Source organism: Mustelus asterias, chromosome 5 (genome assembly GCF_964213995.1).
Source record: "Mustelus asterias chromosome 5, sMusAst1.hap1.1, whole genome shotgun sequence".
Lineage (NCBI taxonomy): Eukaryota > Metazoa > Chordata > Chondrichthyes > Carcharhiniformes > Triakidae > Mustelus > Mustelus asterias.
In genome coordinates, this window is record NC_135805.1 from 54,049,583 (window position 1) to 54,065,100 (window position 15,518).

Here is a 15,518-nt window from a genome sequence, read left to right on the forward strand (position 1 = left end):
AACTAGACCATTCTTTTGTATCCCTCCATTCCCACTCCGTTCATGTGGCTATCTAGATAAGTCTTAAACGTTCCCAATGTGTCCGCCTCCACCACCTTGCCCGGCAGCGCATTCCAGGCCCCCACCACCCTCTGTGTAAAATACGTCCTTCTGATATCCGTGTTAAACCTCCCCCCACTTCACCTTGAACCTATGACCCCTCGTGAACGTCACCACCAACCTGGGAAAAAGCATCCCACCGTTCACCCTATCTATGCCTTTCATAATTTTATACACCTCTATTAGGTCACCCCTCATCCTCCGTCTTTCCAGTGAGAACAACCCCAGTTTACCCAATCTCTCCTCATAACTAAGCCCTTCCATACCAGGCAACATCCTGGTAAACCTCCTCTGCACTCTCTCTAAAGCCTCCACGTCCTTCTGGTAGTGTGGCGACCAGAACTGGGTGCAGTATTCCAAATGCGGCCGAACCAACGTTCTATACAACCGCAACATCAGACCCCAACTTTTATACTCTATGCCCCATCCTATAAAGGCAAGCATGCCATATGCCTTATTCACTACCTTCTCCATCTGTGACGTCACCTTCAAGGATCTGTGGACTTGGACACCCAGGTCCCTCTGCGTATCTACACCCTTTATGGTTCTGCCATTTATCGTATAGCTCCCCCCTACGTTAGTTCTACCAAAATGCATCACTTCACATTCATCTGGATTGAACTCCATCTGCCATTTCTTTGCCCAAATTTCCAGCCTATCTATATCCTTCTGTAGCCTCTGACAATGTTCCTCACTATCTGCAAGTCCAGCCATTTTCGTGTCGTCCGCAAACTTACTGATCACCCCAGTTACACCTTCTTCCAGATCGTTTATATAAATCACAAACAGCAGAGGTCCCAATACCGAGCCCTGCGGAACACCACTAGTCACAGGCATCCAGCCGGAAAAAGACCCTTCCACTACCACCCTCTGTCTTCTGTGACCAAGCCAGTTCTCCACCCATCTAGCCACCTCCCCCTTTATCCCATGAGATCCAACCTTTTGCACCAACCTACCATGAGGGACTTTGTCAAACGCTTTACTAAAGTCCATATACTCGACATCCACGGCTCTTCCCTCATCAACCATTCTAGTCACTTCTTCAAAAAACTCCACCAGGTTAGTGAGGCATGACCTCCCTCTCACAAAACCATGCTGACTATCGTTAATGAGTTTTTTCCTTTCTAAATGCGCATACATCCTATCTCTAAGAATCCTCTCCAACAACTTCCCTACCACGGACGTCAAGCACACCGGCCTATAATTTCCCGGGTTATCCTTCCTACCCTTCTTAAATAACGGGACCACATTAGCTATCCTCCAATCCTCTGGGACCTCACCTGTGTCCAGTGACGAGACAAAAATTTGCATCAGAGGCCCAGCGATTTCATCTCTCGTCTCCCTGAGCAGCCTTGGATAGATTCTATCAGGCCCTTGAGATTTGTCAGTCTTTATATTCCCTAAAAAACCTAACACTTCCTCCCTTGTAATGGAGATTTTCTCTAACAGGTCAACACTCCCCTCCGAGACACTCCGAGTCAACACATCCCTCTCCTTTGTGAATACCGACGCAAAGTAATCATTTAGGATCTCCCCTACTTCTTTGGGCTCTAAGCATAATTCCCCACTTTTGTCCCTGAGAGGTCCGATTTTTTCCCTGACAACCCTTTTGTTCCTAACGTATGAATAAAATGCCTTGGGCATTTATCCCATAAAAATACAAGTTCCTTTCTTTCATTCAAAGATAGTTAATAAACCAGGTGACACAATTCTACCGTTCTATTTCTTTCAACTTCAAGCACTATACCTGAACCTACTCTTCTTATCTGACTGTCCATCTTTAATGTTGCTAATTTCTACATGCAAAATCTTCATTGACTTTCCCAACAGGATGACAAAACCTCGAAGCTCTGATTCAGGTGCCTGATCATTGAATTTGATCATTTCTGTAAGAGAGTTGAATAAACCTCTGACTTACCCTCACCAATGCCAATACTAGGATTGAAATGCTCCCTTCGATTTTGACAGCTATTCCCCATAAGTTCCGATGTTTCACAGATCAGTCCACTGTGTTAGTTTGTAATAAATACCCAGCCGTTAAGTACGTTAACTCAAGAAATGATGTGCATAATCTCTCACAAGGTCTCAGTTAACTCACAAAGACCACAAAAAATATCTTTCCCAAATTCAGAGTGACTGGAGTGTGAATTTGACTTGGACAGCTGGGCCAAGCTGCAATAGTAAATCACAATCAATTTCCCCTCTCTGGATCTTCCTTTCCAATTAGGTCCTGGTAGGAATATGGGTCAGAGTCCTGGTGGGGGGCGGGGCGGGGGGGTGGGGGACTAGTGAACCATCTGGTTCACTAATGCTCCATCCCGAGTTAACGTACTTAACGGCTGGGTATTTATTACAAACTAACACAGTGGACTGATCTGTGAAACATCGGAACTTATGGGGAATAGCTGTCAATGCTCCTTTCCTGAAGGAGCATTAGTGAACCAGATGGGTTTTTATGACAATCGACAATAGTTTCACGGTCACTTTTTATTTGTTGAATTCAAATTTCATCACCAGCAGTGGTGGGATTTGAATGCAGGTCCCCAGAGCATTTCCCTGGATCACTGGATTACTCGTCCAGTGATAATACCACTATGACACTGCGTCTCCTCACTGCAAGTTATGACGCAGGCAGTAGAGCTTTAGACTACAGAGGATTGAATGTGGGAAACTAGGCAGAGGTAATAAAGGCATAGATGAGGGTTTCAGCAGCAGATGCACGAAGACAGGGGGAAAGTCAAATGATGTTACAGATATGGAAATTGGCAGTCTTAGTAATAGCATGACTATGAGGTCAAAAGCTCACCCAGAGTCAAATTGGACATCAAGTGTGAACAGACTAGTTTACTCTCAGATTATTGCTAATGGACAGGAATCAGTAAGGAAGGAAGAGAGTTTGGAGGATCAAAAACAATGCGGGGTGATTTTGAGACTGCACTCTCTCTGCGGGAAAGGTGGCGCACACTCAAAATCTGGAAAGCTCAGTTAGCGCTAACAAGTTTCTGAGTTCCAATTTTACCGGCCCCTCGCTGGCAGACTGATGTGAAACATGTTGCGGGACCACAGAAATCTCATTTTAATACATCAGTGTATCCCTAGCGAGCATTCTCTCCGGGACTTCCCCCTTCATCAGATATTCAGCAGATGCCAGTGTGATGTCACACACTTACAACTGTACATAAGCGTGAGCCTGGTGCCTTCACCTCTGAGGTGGGGTTCGGAGGTGAGCATTCAGGCATTCAGGTGAGCATTCAAGGAGCGCCAGAGAGGATGCAGGGGGTACACAGATAAGCGCAATACAGGGCTGGAGTGGGGAGTCCCAGAATCACTATATCAGGGGGAGGGGTCCACAGAGGTCATTTGCAGACCTTTTTTTCTCTTCATTCCGGGGTGCCCCTTGCTCTATCTGACATGGTGGGATTCGAACCTAGGTCCCCAGAGCATTACCCTGGGTTTCTGGAATGCTAGTCCAGCAACAATACCACTGCCTCCCCACAAAATAGTTGAGGCATTTCAAAGATGGACAATTATGCTCGGCTGCTCAGCCAGTGACACAGAGTTAGCATTGTTGTGCCAAAAGGATGGAGTCCTGCGAGGGGCTTCACCCGGGCAGCTGAGGTTGGCAAAGGAAACCCTGCTGCATAAACCACCAGCAGCACTTTGTCTAGAGATGGGAACAGGCTACTCTGACATCGGGCAGAACTTTGCAGTGGGGCCTCAGCAGAGGAGGCAAGAGGAGCACAGAGAGAAGCTGCAATGAGAAGAAAGCGTTACCCATGATATTAGGCATCCAAGTGTCAGCTCCTTCCAGATGACAGACCACCAGTGGTGAAGGGAGCTGTGCCTGTTGAGGGAAATGCTCCGGAGATTGTGCTAAGTTGCATACTGACCTGAAGCCTCACAGTCTCCTTGGACATTCTCCTCCTGCAGATAGCAAGGTTATCATCACCCTGAATTTGAATGCATCTGAAATATTTCAGATTTCAGCTGAAGTCTTCTGTGACAGATGGCAATCGGCACACCATCTGGTAGGCCATGGATGCTCAATTCTGGGGGCAGGGAAATGCATCTATTTTTGACACATTTGAGCCATCATAAGCCACAGAGGGCATTGGGGCGTGCCATCATTGATGGATTCCCTCAAGTTCAAGAGATCATCATTTATATCTTAAAATATGAAGGCACTGACAGAGCAGCCAGTTAGATTCCCGAACAGAAAACTCATTGAGTGCCCACCTGGTCTGTGATCACAGAACGTCCATCCTCCAAGTCTGTACTCAGTTTCTGGGCAGCTGTCATCCTATGAGAGTAAATTGTGCTGCACCTCTTCAGGTTAATATCTGGACTCTGTGGGTAGCTGCTGGAAGATTAGAGTTATCCCAGGCCTGGATGGAGAGTTTTGCCACAAATAGAGCCATTTACTAACACAAACCTGCATTGAACAGACCATCAGCAGATAATGCACTTCCATTTCTTTGACCAGTCAGGTGGTGCCCCTCAGTATGAACCAGCCAGGGTGTCCTTCCCTGTGGTCATTTATTGTGAACTCCAGAACATGCCTATTCAATGAGGTCTGGAGCTCGATGAAGAGAAGAGAATGATATACCACTTATCCTCAGAGAATGAAAGGAAGGAGAAAGATGGGAGGAAAATGAAGACAAAGGGGGAACTCCAGAAGACTGGTGCTCATGCATTGCAGGGAAGCCACCAGAATGATCCAAACTCCTGAATCTCACCTTCAATAGGCTGATGATCTGTATGATTATAACTGAAGTCGCTGCAGACTCATTCTGTATTGTTCTTCCAATACTCTTCATTGGTTTCAGCAGTCATCCCTTCAGGGGATTTCCCTTGCTAATAAGTGTTTATACTTGAAGACACTGTGAAGATGTTGGGGGGTTGGGGAGTGTAATGGCATCTGGGTGTGTCGAAGATTCTCAACATCATGGCTGAGAATCTCAAGGTAACAAACATACGCTTGCAGGATCTGCTGGCGGTGATCATTTGCACATTGACATTATGAAAGCCTTTCTTGTTAATGAAGGCTGCTGGCTGACCTGAAGGAGACGTGCACGTGTGCATCAATAAAACCTTGCTCCTGAGGGAATATAGTGATGATGCCACAGCATCTGGCTTTCCCAGCCTGACTGTCTGCATCCATTTGATAATGAATGGGTGAGTGAGCCTTCCTGAAGAGGGCATCAGTCAACATTTGATACAATAATATGCAGCTGATTGGGAGAGGCCACACATGTCTTTGAAGGAGTCACATTAGCTGTGGATAAAGGGGAACTGGTGGATGTACTGTACTTAGATTTCTACAAGACATTTGATAAGGTGCCACATCAGAGGTTATTGCGTAAAACAAAATCTCGTGGTGTAGGGGATAACATTAGCATGCATTGAAAATTGGTTTGCTGACAGAAAACAGGGTTGGCATAAATGGGTCGTCTTCTGGTTGGCAAGGTGTGATGAGCGATGTGCCACAGGGATCAGTGCTGAGGCCTCAATTGTTTACAATTTATACAAATGACTTGGATGAAGGGACTGAAGGTATTGTTGCTAAGTTTGCTAATGATACAAAGATAGACAGGAAAGTAAATTGTGAAGAGGATATAAGGGGGCTCTAAAGGGACATAGGAAGGTTAGGTGGGTGGGAAAAAATCTGGCAAATGAAGTACAATGTGGGAAAATGTGAAATTGTCCATTTTGGCAGGAAGTATAAAAAGAAGTTTATTTAAGTGGTGATAAATTGCAAAGCTCTGAGGGGCAGAGTGATCTGGGTGGCCTGGTGCGTGAACCACAAAAGGCTAGTATAAAGGTACAGCAAGTAATTAGGAAAGCTAAGAGAATGTTGTATTTATTGTGAGGGGAATTGATTACAAAAGTAGGGAGGTTATGCTTTAGTTGTACAAGGTTTTGGTGAGACCACATCTGGAGTATTGTGTACAGTATTGGTCACTTCATTTAAGATAACATGTAAATACATTAGAAGCAGTTCAGAGAAGGTTTACTAAACTAATACCAGGAATGGAAGGGTTGTCTGAAGAGGAAAAGTTGGGGAGGCATGGTTTATATCTGCTGGAGTCTAGAAACATAGAAACATAGAAGATAGGAGCAGGAAGAGGCCATTCGGCCCTTTGAGCCTGCTCCGCCATTCATCACGATCATGGCTTATTGTCAAACTCAACAGCCTAATCTTGCTTTCTCCCCATAACCTTTGATCCCATTTGCCCCAAATGCTACATCATAGGCCTCTTAAATACATTCAATGTTTTGGCATCAACTACTTCCTGTGGTAATGAATTCCACAGGCTCACCACTCTTTGAGTGAAGAAATGTCTTCTCATCTCCGCCCTAAATGGTCTACCCTGTATCCTCAGACTGTGACCCCTGTTTCTGGACACCCCCACCATCAGGAACATTCTTCCTGCATCTACCCTGTCTAGTCCAGTTAAAATTTTTGTAAGTGTCTATGAGATCCCCCCTCATTCATCTGAACTCTAATAAAAACAATCCTAATGTAGTCAATCTCTCATAATACATCAGTCCCACTATCCTCGGAATCAGCCTGATAAACCTTAGCTGCACTCCCTTGAGAGCAAGAACATCCTTCCTCAGAAAAGGAGACCAAAACTGCACACAGTATTTGAGGTGTGGCCTCACCAAAGCGCTGTATAATTGCAATAACACATCTCTGCTCCGGTACTCACAACCTCTCACAATCAAGGCCAACTTTTTGCCTTCTTTACCGCCTGCTGGACCTTCATGCTTACCTTCAGCGACTGGTACACAAGGACACCCATATCAGGGGAACTAACAACCTTATGAGAAGAGTGTACTGATTGGTTGGGAAGTAGACTCTGATTGATAGAGGGATTACCATACAGAATGTACCAGTTGATTGTGACTGACTGTTAACTGCTAAGCATTATTTGAAAATTTAAGCTATGCAGCTTGAGTCTGATTGGTCAAGGCATTGCCCTGAAGAATAAAGCAGTGGATGGTTGTCACTTAGTTTGTTTACCTGAAATAAGTGGGATGTGTGTACAAGTTTTTTCTGTCTGCAAAGAACAGAGCCTTGTGTATTAATGTAAGTAACCTCCAGTACTTGCAAATATGCCATACTGTGAGGGCAATTGACAATCTTAAATTTAGCACACTGCAAATATAATCCAATTACATCTAATGTTGCATACTGTGTTTTGAGTTTTGTAAGCATGGGCTGGTTGGGTATGGTCTGTACTTTACCTGTTGCGATCAGCAGAAGGGACATGCTGTTTCATACAATCAGTCAGTCTTTCAGACATACAGCCTATGTACCTAGCATCACACTGCCACTGAAATTTATATAACGCATTACTCATTTGTGTGATAGTCAGAATATCATTTTGGCTTGAGGGCAACATCCACTTAGTGGAGAATAACAGTCGCCTTGCTGCTGCATAGGTGTGGCATGTAACAGCTAGCTTTACCTGTTGCTTTAATTTTTGAGATACCTTGCCCTTCCAGAGTAATTTAAATACCTGGCCCCTTCTATATTGTTTCTGCTGGAAATTTTGCACCATCACCTACAACACTGACTCATCCCTGCATGTCTATCTCATCATATGAAGTCAGAACCATGGGAAAAGTGAATTACATTGCATTGGCTTTCGGCTCACCAAGCTACATGAAGGAATGCCTATTTGTACTTCGATTCTGGACTCTGATGCAACACCATTGCCAGAATTTTACTGCCTCGCCCTCCCCAGAATCGGACAGCATTTTCCATTGGCCTCGGGTGGGATCTTACGAGCCTCAGGCAGGCGAGGTGGTAAAATTCCAGCACATCTATATTCCCTGTTGTCTGTACGAGTAAACATTCTTCTTTCTATCTCTCGTTTTACTATAGGAATGTGAGTGGGTGAAGTAATGACCTCCTTTGCATGTTTTGAGTGTGTTTGCAAATAATCTAACCCCGTGAGTTCATCCTATCTCAAGTTTGCTGTGGGGTTATTAATGGAAAATTTGATCACATCAAAATCATTTATAAAGAGGAAAACAAATCAAAAACACCTTTCTGTTTATGTACAGGTCGTGAGAGGAGATATTGCAGATAATAGAGAGTTGGGTGGGAGGGTGAGCTGTGAGGAGAATGCAGAGATGCTTCAGCATGATTTGGACAGGCTGAGAGAGTGGGCATATGCAGTATAATGTGGATAAATGTGAGGTTATCCAGTATCACAGCAAAAATAGCAAGGCAGATTATTATTTGAATGGGTGTAAATTGAGAGATGTGGATACTCAGTGAGACTGTTGTATCCTCATGCATCAGTTGCTGAAAATAAGGGCACAGGTACAGCAGGCAGTAAAGAAGGCAAATTGGCCTTCATAGCAAGAGGATTTGAGTATTGGGATAGGGATGCTTTACTGTAATTGTATGGGGCATTGGTGAAGCAACATCTGGAGCATTGTGTGCAGTTTTGGTGTCCTTAGCTGAGGAAGGATGTCCTTGCTATCGAGGGAGTATAGCGAAGGTTTACCAGGCTGATTCCTGGGATGGCAGGTCTGTCATATAAGGAGAGATTAAGTCAGTTAGGATTATACTCATTGGAGTTTTGAAGAGTGAGAGAGGATCTCATAGAAACTTTTAAAATTCTAACAGGATTGGACAGGGTAGATTCAGAAAGAATGTTCCCGATGGTGGGGATGTGCAGAACTAGTGTTCATAGTTTGAGAATAAGGGGTAAACCTTTTAGGACTGAGGTGATGGAAAACTAGGTCATCTAGAGAATGGTAAATCTGTGGAATTCACAACCACAGAAAGTAGTTGAGGCTAAAACATTGTGTGATTTCAAGAAGGAATTAGATATAGCTCTTGGGGCTAAAGGGATATGGGGGGCAGGTGGGATCAATTGAATTTGATGGTCAGCCATGATCAAAATGAATGATGGAGGCTGGATGGGCTGAATGGCCTACTGCTGCTTCTATTTTCTATGTAATTAGTGTTGGTTAAATTAATCCCCCTCTTCTCCGTAACATTCAACAATGTCCTTTATGGAAGAAAATCTGCTCCCCTTACCTGGTGAATCGAGACCCACAGCAAAGTGGTTGACTTTTAACTGCCTTCTGAAATGGCCTAGCAAGCCACTCAAATGAAGGACAATTAGGGATGGTCAACAAATGACAGCCTTGCCAGTGATACCCACATCCCATGAAAGAATTAAGAAATTTCTGTCGGTGGAAGAAAATTCCAAAAACTAACAACCCGATGGGAGAAGAAATTTTTCCTTATCTCCATTTTAGATGGGGAACCTTTAATTTTAAACTGTGCCCCTGGCTCTAGATTCCCCCTCTCAGCACCTACCCCATCAAGTCCCCTCAGAATCACATTATTATTTGTAATTTTATATATTATGTTGTGTATATTAAGTATATAATGATTCTCATTCTTCCAAACTCCAAAGTGTATAGACACAACCTGTGTAGCCTTTCCTCATAAGACAAACCTTCATCTTAGGAATTCGTTCTGAATTGCTTCCAATGGTACTATACCCCTCCTTACGTAAGGAGGCCAAAACTGTACATATTCCTAGTCTTCTACTACACCCCCATGCAATAGGGAATAACATTCAATTTACCTTCCCAATCACTTGCTGTACCTGCATGCTAACTGGAGGAACAGCACCTTATCTTCTGATTAGGCTCTTTACAGCCTTCTGGACTTAACATTGAGTTCACCAATTGCAGAGCATGAACCCTCTCCTCCACCTTCGCCCCATTTCCATTTATTTTATTTCATTTTATTATCATTATTTAATTTTTTTAAATTTTCATTTTGTCCATCGATTCATTTTTCCACCGTTTTTTAAATCTTGCTTTTCATCTTCTGTCTTCCCCACCACTGTCTTCCATCTCACTCCACTAAGGCCATCTGTTTCCTGTTTCAGGTTGTCCTTTAACACTCTACTCACCTTTGTTCTGCCATTTACACTTTCTGATCTCATAATGGCCGCTATCAGCACCCTTCTTAGACATGATCAACACCATTCATATTCCCTTTGTCTTTTTGTCTATGACATTTTTGTCAATACCAGCCACCCACCCCCCCCCCCCCCCCCACCTCACCCTAATAGTATATATATATCATCCTATATTCCATTGTCTTCAGCTCTGACCAAAGGTCATCTGGACTCAAAACATTAGCTCATTTCTCCCTCCACGGATGCTGTCAGATCTGCTGAGATTTTCCAGCATTTTTTGTTTTTATTTGAGCAGTAACCTTCTATGTGGCGCATTATCAAATGCCTTTTGTACATCTTAATACACTACTTCTACTGGTTCCCTTTAACCACCCTGTTCATTACATCTGTAAAGCTGTCAAACACAATTTCCCTTTCATAAAACCATGCTAACTCTACCTGACAGCATTAATATTTACTAAATGTCCTGCTACTACCCCCTTGGTAATGGATTCTAGCATTTTCCCAATGGCATATGTTAGGCTAACTGGTCTATAGTTTCCTGCTTTCTGTCTCCTTCCTTTCTACATTTGTAATTTTGCAACCCACTGGCACCTTTCTTGTATCTGTGCCCAACAGAGAACCACTCCCCCTCCCTGCCAGCAGAAATCACCACCTCTGCTTGTTCTCTCTCCACTGGCCTTGCTATCACGTCCCCAACCATCTCACTGGGGCCTGTCTGGCTGGACCCAGTAAAGCCCTTCCTGACTCAGCTTTGAATCCAGCCTCCATCATACCTCATTGTGGGCTCTAGTCCCAGCAATGGCCACCCCTCCTGGCGGAGTTGCTGTGATTGGCAAGTTGCCCATCATCTGTCTGGTCTACAGCTCTTGGAGGAGACTTCTTTCAAGATGGGGAAAAAAGCCATTCATCAGCCAGATGGCTTCCTGATCACATAGGGCTGAAGTCCCCCTCAAATTTTCAACTTTGGGGCGGGCTCTGGAAAATTATGGCTTTTATGTATTTTCAGGTTATGTAAAGTGCGATTAGTGGATAGACATTGAGTACCTGAATTTCTTCGCCCGAGATATTTGTAAAATATTTTATTAGTACTTGCCTAAATATACCTTCCTCAGAAATTGGGAACTTACCGGAGAAAAAAAAAACAAATGATAGAATTATGGATAAAATTGCCCATATTTTCTGGTTTAAAGTAAAGTTGAAAATAACTAATTTCATGGGCTTTATTCCATAATGGGATGGGCTGACACTATTTTGGCCTTGAACAATATCTGGGTGCCATGGGCATTCACTGTAAATAGATATTAGGCCCCTGGCGTATGTTAACAGTCCAATGTTATGTTCAGACACTTCTGCAAAATTGAATCATCAATACAGTTGTTGATGCATCATTGTATCTGTATCATCTTCTTCCTCCAGTGCAGCTCCGCCACCCTCATTCACTACCAGTGCAACCTGGATTTCTCCATCTGCCCTTCTTCCTTTCCATAAGACCATAAGATATAAGAGCAGAATTAGGCTATTCAGCCCATCGAATCTCCTCCGCTATTCAATCATGGCTGATAAATTTCTCAACGCCATTTTCCCACCTTTTCCCCGTAATCTTTGATCCACTCACCAATCAAAAACTTATCTATCTCTGTATTAAATACACTCTGGCCTCCACAGCATTATGTGGCAATGAATTCCACAGGTTCACCACCCTCTGGCTGAAGAAATTACTCCTCATTTCGGTTCTGCAGGGTCGTTCCTTTACTCTGAGGATGTGCCCTCGGATCCTAGTCTCTTCTATTAATGGCAACATCTCCGCCATGTTCACGTTCCTTCTCAACCTCCTCCTCTTCCTCTCCTCCTCGCAGAAGGATGTGTCTCCCACAGAGGCATGTCGTTCCTATCAAGAAGACTGAGATGCAGCAGAAAAAGTGGTCTCTTGAAAGTGTTTACCATGGAAACACAGTTATCCCTACTAAGAACTGTCAGCAGTCACAGCATCCTGAATCACTGAGTTCAAACTAAGGACTCAGCTAGAGATTTTAAACCTGCCCTTACAAACTTACAGTTAAAAACTACCAGATCCCCACTGGTGTGAATCCCACTCTCCATGTGTTTTATTGCTTCCAATACATTATTTGAATCAACTGGCACATTAACAACAATTTAACTAAATTTGAATAAGGTGGACAGGTTCCTGATTTCTGAGCCTGCTTTCCTGCTTTATTATCCCGATCGAGTGTGATAATGTCAGGAACGTGAGCTGACATCATCGTGCATGATAATATGTGGGTACGGGCACAGAAGCGACCTATTTTCATTCCGTTTTATTGAGTCCAATCATCCACCATTGATGGCTTCAACCTTCCTAATTATGAAGTGGGCGGCACGGTAGCACAGTGGTTAGCACTGCTGCTTCACAGCTCCCGGTACCTGGGTTCGATTCCCGGCTTGGGTCACTGTCTGTGTGGAGTTTGCACATTCTCCTCGTGTCTGCGTGGGTTTCCTCCGGGTGCTCCGGTTTCCTCCCACAGTCCAAAGATGTGCGGGTTAGGTTGATTGGCCATGCTAAAATTTCCCTTAGTGTCCTGAGATGTGTAGGTTAGAGGGATTAGCGGGTAAATATGTCGGGATATGGGGGTAGGGCCTGGGTGGGATTGTGGTCGGTGCAGACTCGATGGGCCGAATGGCCTCTTTCTGTACTGTAGGGTTTCTATTCTATTCTATTCTATGAGCTGGAAGGAAGTATGCCTTGACTAAGACTGAATATCATACAAGCATAGAGGTCATCATTTGATTAAGGGAGATGGTGAAGAGGTACAACTGGGTGCTATCATGTGGTAATGAAAGCAAAGTACTGCAGATGCTGGAAATCTGAAGTAAAAACAGAGAGTGCAGGAAAAGCTTAGCAGGTTTGGCAGTACCTGCAGAGAGAGAATCATAGAATCCCCACAGTAGAGAAGGAGGCCATTTGGCCCATCGAGTCTGCACCAACCACAATCCTACCCAGGCCCTATTTCCATAACGCCACACATTCATCCTGCCAATCCCACTGACATTAGGTTCAATTTGAATTTTCCTGTCCCGCCTGCCACGGGAATCGTAGCAGACGGGACACGGAACAAGTAAAAGTCCATTGACCTTGGGCAGGATTTTTCAGCCTTGGAGCAAGCGCGGCCAGATAATTCTGCCCAATGTTTCAAGTCTGTGTGACTTTTCTTCGGAACTGGGCTTACATGTGACAGCTGAAGAATATGTTGCCAAAGGGCCAACACATGAATGGGGAGGAGGAAAGGGCCAAGGGTGGATCCTTGGAGGATTCTTTATGAAATAGTGCTGAGGTAAGAAAAAAATTGGAACCAAATGAGGGCAGTCTCACTGAACTGAACAACTGAGAAATGTTGAAAGAGGATGCTGTGATTGATAATTTATAGCTTCCCCTATTTACTCCTTGGCAGGTTTTTGACAGTACCGTGGTGCTGTTTAAGACTGCTGGTTTATAAGTATACACCTTAACCGAATAAAATTACAATTCATTTTATTTTTCAAATTTGTTCCCCCACTAATAGCTTTGATTGTTTGGCAGCAAATAAGAACGTCTGCACGATTTTATTTGATCTCCTTCCAAACATTTGGCCTGCTATATGTAGTAATGACAAAGAAAGTCTCTCTTGTAACATGTAGTTAAAGGTACCGCCATCAAAAAATCTGGCTATGCTTTCCAAAGTTTGTTAGAAATAAAATGTCAGGCAAAATAAAAAAAAATCAGATCCCATTTAGTATAGAAAAAAACATCATTTTCATTATGTCTCAGTATATCCTAAAACAAACGTATTCATTTCAGAGATGAACGCGGTGTAGGTTCTGTCTCTCTGGTGCCCATTGTGTATTCAGCCTTTCTCAGAAGTCTTAGATCAATGGTAGAGAGAGAGAACAACAGAACCCAGTCACCAAAAGCCGAAAGCTTTGATGGCTGACAGGTACAGACTCCTCCACAAGCATGAAAAAGAATCGTAAATGATGTTGCTGACAGAACACATCTTCTCTGTGTTTGGTCTGGGCCAGATGTGCTATAGGCTGCTATGGAAATGTCTGCTGATGACAGGTTCACTTTATATCACTGTAGTTTTTTTTTTGAAAAAAAGCATTACTGAAAGGCCAGCTGACTTCCTACCTTTAGAGAAATACAGTGCAGTTACATATGTGGGGCTTTTTTTAAATTTATGAGTTCCGCTATTAGGACATGTATTATTAGATTCAGCTGCCTCATAAAAATTTGCATTGCTGATAACTGTTCTCCCAACAGCACCTAGGCTTGTATAAATCTACAAAGTCACACCTTGTTATATCAACCATTTATGAATCTGACAATTTTGATATCCGGCTGGCGCCTGGACACAACAGATTGTGCAACTTGTATTAACTTCCAGAAACTGACATCCGTGTTAATCCAGTGACCTCATTAATGTGATGGAGCTCGTTGACTTGATGTAAAATGCAGATGTAAATGGAGGAGAAGTGATTTACTTTTCAAACAAAATTACAATAGCTTCAACCATATCAATGCCTGTGATGCACAGGAAGCAACAATGTTGACTGGCACCACAGATAGATTATTAAATTATTACATCAACAAGGCAACCACAGAAATGTCTTCAGTTAGTCAGTAAGATTATAAACTAGTCAGTAAATTGGAAAATAAAGATATGCAATAACATTAGTATTTATGCTAGATATAAGTATTGATCATATTTAACATATTTGTAAGTAGGCGCAACATTATTTTAGGTGACAAAACTTCATTGAAGGGGATATTTTTTGTACAAAATTACTAATATATTTCCTACTCTTCTTTTCCTCCTTTAAAACTGATTTTCTTTCCCTTATGCTTTATTCCTTAGGTAAGGATTCCTCTTAAGCCTTAGTGAATGGCACTCTTGACCTAATTGCCAGGAGACAACCTGTACAGCTGGCTTCTCCTCCAATAACCCCCCCTTTGAAAGGAAATGCTGATGTAATGTCCCAGCAGCTGGAATGATGAAGAAAGTCTCAGATGTTTCCACCAAATTGTCCCACCCAATATTAACCTTGGTGTGGGGAGCCCAAGCAGGTTCTGTACCTGGAGGAAGGTGACAAATTGAAGCTTGTCAATTTTAATAGCAGGGCCTCATTTTGGTAATGGGAATCACTGATTCTGAAGACAGTGGAAATAACACTAAGGTTAATGAACAGGTGTGGGAATTGGATCAGAATACCAATGCCATTGTTCCCATTGGGGAACAAAGGGAAGGAGCCCTGGTCTAAGATTTGATAGGTTTTATTTGCAGCCAGGGAAGGAGTACAACTATTTGTGGAAAATTCAAGGATTTGTTGTGACGCAGTTATAATCCTGCCCTTCCTAGTCTCCACCACAACACCTTTCCAAAAATAAATTCTCGCCACTCTTCTGCAACACCGCACCCC